The following is a 10,076-nucleotide window of genomic DNA, read 5'->3' on the forward strand; positions in this document are numbered from 1 at the left end:
CTGGAGGATTGAGTGCAGCTCCTGAACAACATGGGATGAAGATGAAATGAAATTTGCTGGTGACGGCAGAAGTGGGTGGGAACATTTTCTTCTGTGAACATCCGTATATTGGGATCCAAATCAATGGGCTGTATCCAATGGTAGTCATACTCAAAATAGACCCATTTGAATGAATGGACGTAACTAGCTTAGGTCCTTTAACTGGATACAACCCAATATAGTTACTAGTGATAAACAATAATATGAAGGTACCCGTATTAAATGTAGCATGTAATATGTTATTGAAAGCTTCACACTATTCAATAAAGTCCAAACACCCATGGCCATAAATAAATGCATATATAAAGAGCTGCAGTTTACGTTCCCTCCCCCTTTTTTGACAATTAATTTTCCAGCCATCAGCTCTATGGAGAATAGGCTTCAAGGATTGAGCCTCTTGGCTCAAATCCCAGCAGGCCAATAGAAAGAACAAAGAGTTTATTATTTTATAGATTGACATAATTATTGAAGGCCAGGCTCATGAATTCTGCATGCCAGTGGATGTTAATGTGGACTCTCTATCTGTCATTTACATGGGAAGCACATCACAGACTCCGGCAGGAATACAAAGTGGTCTGGATGGCTTTAAAACAACAGCATAGCAAGGCAAAATTAGTGGCGTATGTGGGCCATAGGATTTTAGACCGACCTTCATTTGTTATTTTTGTCTTGGCGAAACACACACACTGTGTGACTCACACGCTTTGAATTCAACAATGCCATTTCTCTTAATACACATGATGTAGAACTAAAAACCACACAGCTCTAGCCATCCAGGTAACACGTGGACTAGGTCTCATTTACACAGCTGGCCAAAGCAGAGGATAATTGTTTCCTGGCTAGAGAGCCTCCTTGGTTCTAGGCACCATAAAAGAGGCCGGCGCAACTCCAGAAATGTGTTTACAATTGACCATGATTTATTAAACACAGCCATTCTCAAACAACCAGGATTACAACTCATCCAAATGCTATTTAATTTAAAAAAATAATCTGGTACGCTGCTCTTGCAGCTCTACACAGATGAATATGCTACTTTTATGTTCTCAATGCAATCTTGAATGTGTGTAAGAGTGTGAAAGGTTTGCACGTCTCTTCTCATTTTCTTCATCAAAAGCCCATTGCAAATGCTCTTAGGCAAGCAAAATAGACAATTTGAGGGTAAGAGACTTTATCACAGTGGCCAGCCCCACCCTATCCAACGCTCATTCGTTGAACAAAGTTTGAACTACGTGAGCAGATGCTTGAACATGCATTGGTTGGGGTAAGCCTCTCACCTGCACGGCCCTGTTCATTTTATGTGCATGAGAATATTTGTAAGTATTTTTTTTATCACCCTTCAATTATATTCCAAGAAAGGTTTTCACCTCTGAAACGGCATTCATCGGCATTCATTGTGAACACATGAAGAGGGCTGTGGGACCATGCAAGCAAACCCCGCCTTCAACATCCTCATCTCTGCTTCCCTGTGATGAGCAGGCAGGCCTTAATGGAGGTTGTAGGCATATTCAGTTGACTGCTTATAAGCATCCCGACAGCTGGGGAAGGGTTGTGACTTCAGCCAAATGCACTTGCACTCTGCCTTTCTTGCTCAATACAAGGAAAATCCAAGTAGAGTGGGTGGTGTGTAGTGGGGGCGGGGGATGGTGTATGTGTCCGTACATGATTTGGAAAATGCCCTCTTAGGAATAACCCCTGAACACAGCTTCCATCTCCAAAGGTAACTTGTTTGACAAGGTCTGTCTGTGTATTGTGTGCAGGTGTCTCTCCAGAGATAAGAAATACTATTAGATGCAACACAGGACAGTGATATTCCGTACCTGGAAGAGAAGTGGAGATTTGGGCTGGATCTAGACACATCAAAGAAGAGTTTCAGTTAAACGTGTTGTAAACTCATATAGGGAAATCCAGTAGGGAAAGACTGGACTCCACAGCGCCATCTGGTGTCACAGTGTTGTATTGCATATACAACGCACATAAAATGCCTTTTCTTTACCAATTTAGCTGTTCCTGCAGTGCACTTGCAGTACTATGACATGACATGTTCCGGCTTCTAAGATTCCAATTTAAACATAATTTTTATAAAGGTCCAGGAATTCTGGTCTCTACTGCACATGCACAATGCAGCCCCCTTCCCTATTATACATTTGCAAAGTTTCTGAATGTCAATTTACATTGGCATTCAACTGCAGCAGATTCTTCAGAGAATGAAGAGGACAAACATAGGCATGTAACTACAAATCAAACTCTAGAATCATGGAATTGCAAAGTTAGAAGGGAACCCAAGGGTGATCTATTCCAACACCCTGCAATGCAGTAATCTCAACTAAATCCTATACGACAGAAGGCCGTCAGACCTCAGCTTAAAAACATCCACAGAAGGAGAGTCAACCACCTTTCATGGTAATCCGTTCAAGCAGAACTTACCGTCAGAAGGTTCTTCCTGATGTTGAGTCAGACTCTTCTTTCTTGTCACTCAAAGCCATTGGTTTGGATCCTACCCTCCAGACCTGCGGGTAAGCAACGGTAAGCAAATTTAATAACTGATGATGATGTTAAAAACACGCTTGCTCCATCTTCCATGTGGCAGCCCTTTAGATATTGGGAAGTTATCATCGCTTCTCTCAGTCTCCTCTTTACCAGGATGAACATACTCAGTTCCTTCAACTGTTCCTCATAAGGCTTGGTTTCCAGACCCAAGAGTCTTGTGGTACCTTAAAGACTTAGAAACTTATTACAGCATGAGATTTCATGGAGTAGGGCCTGTTGATGCAACAAACTAACATGGCTACCTTTCTGGAAATGTAAACATAGCTCAACCCTTTCTCTTTTTTGCCTGATATTATTCAGCCTGACTTGGCAGTGGTTCTCAAGGGTATCAGGCACAGGTCTTCCCCATTACTTCTTACCAGTTCCTTTCAGTTGGAGATACCAGGAATTGAACCAGGGACATTTCGCATGCAAAATGTGTTATTTGCCCACAAACTATAGTTCCCACAGCTTGTTGGTTAGGTTAGGTTTATATAGGGCTGCCATATGTGTCTGGGGTTTCCCAGGCATATCCAGGATTTGGCCCTCACAAATCGTGTCAAAAAGCTCAACAACTTTGCCCCCCCCCCCAAAAAAAAGCTCATGAAATTTGGTGTCCGGGTTTTCTCTTTTCTAAATATGGCAACCCTAGGTTTATTGAATGCATGCTACTTGCAAACAAAACGCCTGAAAATGATTTATGATAACAAAATAAAAAACAAAAAACATAAACATATTTAAAACATTACCAAGAGGGGGAAAACCTCTATCATTGATGCTTCTTGATGTTCAGTGGTTCCCAAACCTTTTTAAATATTGCTGAACAGCAATGGATGCATTATTTACAATATTGCACTATTCCGTAACTAATTGCTAAATTGACTTTTTGTAACCCAAGTGCTTAGATTGCCAAATGATCCTTAGTGGAAGTAAGCAAATGTATTTGGCAATAATTTGCTACAAATGATAAAGTGTTATTTGAGACACTGAGACAAAGGATGGAGAGAGAAATATTGGTGTTAACACCTGCAGAGCTACAGCACAAACGTTTAAACCTTTGCCTGATACACATGTGTCACAAATGCATGGAATAGCTTCAGAGGACACAAGATGGAACACATGATAGCTGACCTTTTTTAGAAGACTTGGTCTTTAGGCAATGTATTCCCAACAAACACTGCTAGTTTTGATTTCAGTTCTAGAGAGGACTGTCAATAATTAATTGATATTTGAGGAAATATTTCCCTGTCTAAAATCAGGCCATTTCTATCTGAGAAATAATTCTTTCAAAACAAGAAAGCAGGCAAACACTGGTATTGGCCTAGGGCTAAGATTCTAGTGGGAATATACAGTGGTACCTCGAGTTACATACGCTTCAGGTTACATATGCTTCAGGTTACAGACTCCGCTAACCCAGAAATAGTACCTCGGGTTAAGAACTTTGCTTCAGGATGAGAACAGAAATCATGCTCCGGCGGCGCAGCGGCAGTGGAAGGCCCCATTAGCTAAAGTGGTGCTTCAGGTTAAGAACAGTTTCAGGTTAAGTACGGACCTCCAGAACGAATTAAGTACTTAACCCGAAGTACCACTGTATTGATTACTAATTATAAACTTAAAACCTAAATCCAAACAAAGGACTTGAGAATGGTTATTTTATGGACATGTTGAAGATTTGTTTATTATTTAACTGTACTATTTGCTCCATTGACTTCAACGGGAGATAGGTGCATCAAATCACTGCTGGGTTGGACCACGAATCTACAAATCATTGAAAAAATACTGGAATCATTGAAAAAATACTGGGTAGAAACTCCCAATCTCTTTCAGTGACCATTTTTTAATTGTTAAAGAAGATTCCGACCCCCTCTGGTTCTGCATGAAACTAGACCATTAAATATATATATATTAGAAATATGAAACAGCTTTTTAAATTTTCATCTGCATTTTGCATATTTTTGGACATTCCCCGATTTTCCTGCCCTCCATATAATTAGCATGTGTTCAAGGTTCCATGCCCCAACTGCCTGTTCAAATGAATTTCATGAAATGGTATGAATTAATCTTGGTTGTTGCTAGGTATCTTCAATCTTTTATGGGACTGGTCCTTATGAATAATGAAAGCCAGAGGACAAAAGGTTCTCATAAGTAACTAGCAATACCCAGGTGAAATAGAAGTGCTTTAAAACTGGGGGGAGGCTAGGCAGATGCCAACAGAAGGATTCCTTTCTCGCTTTCTGAAATAAGATGATGTATTATTTGCCTGGGCAATCACCTGTCAAAATAGATTCATCATGCTCAGTTGCTAAGCGGTCTTTTACTTAGAGAGGCAGCTTGCGAAGTGCAGATTTTTAATAGTATTGGAAGCCTAAAATAAACACCTCATTTTTCTTGGTTTGAATAAAATTGTTAAGAGTTTCCCAGCAGTGCCTTCCTTTTTAAACTTGTCTCCATACCCTCATACCAAGTGAGCATCCTCATATATAGCCCTGCATGAATTTTGAATCAAGGCCTCATATGAACACAATTAAGATTTGAGACTTTTGAATTATGGTGCTGGAGGAGACTCTTGAGAGTCCCATGGACTGCAAGAAGATCAAACCTATCCATTCTTAAGGAAATCAGCCCTGAGTGCTCACTGGAAGGACAGATCGTGAAGCTGAGGCTCCAATACTTTGGCCATCTCATGAGAAGAGAAGACTCCCTGGAAAAGACCCTGATGTTGGGAAAGATGGAGGGCACAAGGAGAAGGGGATGACAGAGGACGAGATGGTTGGGCAGTGTTCTCGAAGCTACCAGCATGAGTTTGACCAAACTGCGGGAGGCAGTGGAAGACAGGAGTGCCTGGCGTGCTCTGGTCCATGGGGTCACGAAGAGTCGGTCACGACTAAACGACTAAATAACAACAAGATTTGAGACGCACATATGTACTCCTTTTATATCCCAACTTTCCTTCAAGGCGTCACAACAACAGCCGTGGGTCTGTTCCATTCCCCACGCACAAACATACATTTAATTTTCACAACAACTCCGTAAGGTAGATCTGGCTGAAAGATACTTAGTTGGCCCACCCCTGGTGAGCAATGTGGCTGAGTGGGGATTTGAACCCAGGTCACTGAGGTCCTGGTCTAACCCTTTAATGATGACTCCACGCTGACTCACACAACGCAGTGTGAAGAGGATGTATGGCAGCTCCAAGCCCTTCCTTCCCACCACCAATGACCGGACAGCCAGTACCACTCACTTCATAAAGAAATAGCCAGCACATTTTGCTGCCTTAGGTAGACTAGAAATGGAGCCCCTCCTGTTTCAGCATCTGAGGCAATAACCTCACAAGCATTTCACTCCCTGTCCACCCCCCACAGCAATGAATTATTATTATTACCTAATTAATTCCAATTGTGCAACACTTCCTAAGAGAGAGAGATTTCACAATACAATAAAAGCATATGTAAAATAATTCATTACATATACAGAAACAGATTTAAATCAAATACTGACTGGGATAAAAATCTTCACTTAGAAGTTTTGTTGAAAGGAAAGCCTTCAATGGGCACCAAAAATATAACAATGGAGTCTGTTTTCTCATATTCGTATGCCAGCTGAACACTTTTGCTTGTTTGTTCAGGCATTTACAGGGTATTAGTGCCTGGCTCTGTGACTTACATTTTATTTTTTTATCGTAAATAACAAGATGATCTATCTTGTAGTTTGCTGCCCTAGGTTCCTTGGGGAAGGACGGCAGGATATAAATTTTATATATGGATTTGGTTTCAATCTGTTGCCCCTGGTCTGATTTTGCTCTGCTCTGAAAGGGACACCCACCTGCCCAAAAATGTTGAAATAATAAATAATTAACTAGGCACTGAAAGAAGGATAAGGACATTGCAAAAGGCAAGCTTTCAAGATGGAACCTTTCCTCAGGAGTGAAGATTCAGCATTATTTGTGTTAGCTTTTCAGCACCTTACCAAAATGCAGGCCCTGCCAAGAGCACTATGGCGTTGTGGGCATCAATGAGTGCCACATCGGCACAGCTTGGGTCAACCCTAGAGCTCTCCATTTTACGTGACAAGTTCCTGTCAGACCGTGACAGCTTGCATGATGCTATCAGGCACGCAGACAGACCACAGGCAGAAAAATAGACTGTGGGAACGTTAACAGCTGTGTTGAAGAGACAGTTGGCCATAGAGAGGGACATTTGTTTTGCACTGCTCCTGTATCCTTCGCAGCAACCTGACATAAATATTTAAGCTTCACCTGCTAATTTTCTCCGCCCAGCTTCTGTTTAAAGTGCAGAAGCTGCGGGCAGCTGTTGTATGCAGGGGTAGGGAAAACACATACACACTGGTTTTACTTCACTTCTATACAACTGTCATAATAAAAGAGTACTGTCCTCTTCTCCATGTATTGTTTCTGAAATATAGTCCTCAAGGTGCATATCAAATGGAAAAATGGGTTAAGTGGATACCCTCCAACATTTCTCCAATGAAAAGAGGGGTGTCCTATCCCATTATTATTGTTGTTGTTGTTGTTGTTGTTGTTGTCGTTGTTGTTATTCCCTGCCCATTTGACTGGGTTTCCCCAGCTACTCTGAATGGCTTCCTAAAAGCATAATAGTAATAGTAATTTATTATTTGTACCCCGCCCATTTGGCTGGATTTCCCCAGCCACTCTGGGCGGCTTCCAACAAAGATTAAAAATACATTAAAATAAAACATCCAGCATTAAAACTTCCCTGTACAGGGTTGCCTTCAGAAGTCTTCTGAAGGTTGCATAGTTATTTATCTCCTTGGCTCGGGGTTTGCATAACTGACCATGCCCACCAACGTTTTTCTGATCAAAATAGGGACATCCCACCATACCCTCCAACATTTCTCTGATGAAAATAGGCACATCCTAAGGAAAAGTGGGACATTCCGAGATCAAATTTTAAAAAACTGGGATGGCTTCTGTAAATCCAGAACTGTCCCTGGAAAATAGGGACACTTGGAGGATCTGTAAGAGCTTAGAATTTTTTTAGGCTAAAGTTGGGGAGCCTTTAGGACTCCAGTGCCCATCAGCCTTGTCCATCAACCAGGCAGATTGAGGTGAATGGGAGGTGAGGAGGACCACAGGTTCCCTGTTCTGGTTTTGGTTTTAGGGCCTACGGTAAATAAGAGTGGGCCTGTAAGTGAGCCTTTCTCGGGCTTGGCCAGAGTGAGTTAGCCGCCTCAGCAAATTGTTGGTTATTTAATTTATTATGATTATATTGGTATTAAAAGAGACACACTTGTGGGATTTCTGTCTCTGGTGTAAAAACAAAGAACCTTGATAGATTCTTGGGCCCTTTGAGCCTTGAGACTTGAGAGGCGAGAGTATCATTTTCTGCTCTACCTCAGGCAGCAAAACATGGTGGGCCGACCTCCTCCTTTCCTACCAACAAAGCCCCTGACAAAGGATGTCCGATTATGAAGTTTTTTAATGCACAAATGCAGAGAAAGGGAAGAAAGTTCCCAAATGTGCAGTTTTCCCATTAGATGGTATCATCAGTACATTGCCACTTGAATCGGAATAGCAGCTTTGATGCAAACTGTGCTTCATGATGGTTTACAGAACTAAAAGCTTTGTGGCACCACAGTAGGATTCAAAATGTTTTGGCTAAAAAAGGAAACCTCCTTACATCTGAGGCCAAAGCAATTTTTATTCTTGGCTTCCTTAATTAACATCAAGCTCAGCGTAGACAGAGTTGCCATGCTAAATAAATACTGCAGTATTTGTAAATATGGAGCTGTTTTTGCCTTCAAAATAGTTACACTGTAATTTGGATATTCTGACAGGGAGACTAATTCTACTGGAAGTCCATCTAGGCTCCTGGGAGCCATTGGTTGCGCTATCTTAACCATAAAAAGTCATGGTCTTTAGATTTAAATCAATTAAAACATTATCGTTATTATTATGTTAAAATTGCTTAAGCTTAATTTGAAGGGAGACTGCAGTTCAGCAAAAAGTCTCTGTGGTTTTACACAGATGGGGCCAAGCTGTGTCTTTCAGTTTACGCTGCTGTGTTTGTGAGAAGGAGGTGGCAAGGCCAATTTCCAAGCCACCAAAGTGAACCACCATTGGCCAGGACGCCTTCCAGCAGACCTCAGTCCCTGTCCTATCTCAAGTAATTGAGGCACAAATCTGTCTCCCACCCAAGCATAAGAATGTCGGCTTCTTTTCTTTGCAATCATAAGAATGAGGGGTTTAAAAAGTTGGTTTTCATTGCTAGCTAATGGGAAATTAAAAATTTACATGCTTCTAATGAATGAAATAAAATGCATAAATTTAGGCTTGAGATAATAGTTTCCCCACATACTTTTAAAAAGTAAAGCTGAACTAACAGTGTGGCCAGATATGCAAGTTGGCAAATTTATGCGTATCGATCAAACCAAAGCTAATGAAGGTGGATGTTTATAGTTTGGTGAACACTGACCTTGTCACTTCCCATGTAGCTCCAATTAGTGTGTTCAAATGTGGCATCACTAAGTCAGCCCAAGAGCTGGTGTGGTTTATTTCCCACCCATTGGAATATATGAGATGGTATTTATGTATATGTTTTTGTGTTTTAAAATGAAAAATATATGAATGAACAGGGTAGAAAAAGGGAAAATGATCCCTTACACACATAGTTCCCATTGTGACAGCAGAAACCCTGCAAGGCATATGGAAAGGCAGTTCATCTGCCTAAGATTCTCCCTCCCCAGCTCACTTTTTAGATTGTTTTACTGGTGTTGAATGTCACCTTATCAACCACCTTAAGAACTTTGCTGAAAGGTGGTCTATATCCACATGGTGATTAACTCCCACCTGGAAACCAATGTCTCCACTGTGGAAGGATGTGTGGATCCAGAATTGGCCTCCACAGTCACTTAAGGACTCACTATCAAAACCGTGTTTATGGAAGACATCTTTCTTGGCTACGAGTAATCGCAAAAGAAGAAGAAGAAATAATATTCCAAATATATCTGTTAATAATTCATGAAACAGACACAGTTCCCTCTTTAAAAACCAGAGTATTTTAACCACACCATCATGAGGGCAAGATTGAGATTTTTTTTTGGGGGGGGGTAATGTATGGTGAAAATTTCCCAGCAGGGTTGTTTCAGCTTTGGAATAAAGTTTTCCTCCCGAGGAAATTCATGTTTAAAACTTTGCTGTGAGTTATAGTGTGGAGCACAAAGAACCCAGCAAATATTGAGTGCCATCAACCTGCTTATGAAGAAAAAGCAGAGAGCAGGGGAATTACAGCTAGCCTGTCACTAATGTGGCATCCCATTTTCACATTAAGATTTATCATGCTATCATCAGAGTACTCACATCTTCAGCTGTAACAAACACCTATTACTGTCTGTAATGTTTGTTGGCATCACGACTGTTAAGGAAGGCAAGAGATCACATGTTACCTAGGAAACCGGCATAGTGTATGCAAGGGAGAATGATCCCATTCTGCTTGGGAGGTGGTGAGATGCTCTTTTGATATCAGTCAAATTAC

The 10,076-nt window shown here is 41.1% G+C and overlaps 1 long non-coding RNA gene across 8 annotated transcripts in view; it reads right to left on the reverse strand.

The window, feature by feature from the left end:
• Positions 1-9,386, reverse strand: part of LOC309353844 — a 133,795-nt gene extending 124,409 nt beyond the window's left edge. For 3 of the 8 annotated variants that reach the window (XR_014162060.1, XR_014162065.1, XR_014162066.1), the window contains exons 1-2: positions 6,527-6,808; positions 2,464-2,546 (exon numbers count right to left, since the gene is read on the reverse strand). This is a non-coding gene — a long non-coding RNA (uncharacterized lncRNA). The other 5 variants (XR_014162061.1, XR_014162062.1, XR_014162063.1 and 2 more) reach the window with 5 other exon arrangements.
• Between the last annotated feature and the right edge of the window lie 690 nt (positions 9,387-10,076).

Source organism: Podarcis melisellensis (genome assembly GCF_964234715.1).
Source record: "Podarcis melisellensis genome assembly, chromosome: 12".
Classification (NCBI taxonomy): Eukaryota; Metazoa; Chordata; class Lepidosauria; order Squamata; family Lacertidae; genus Podarcis; species Podarcis melisellensis.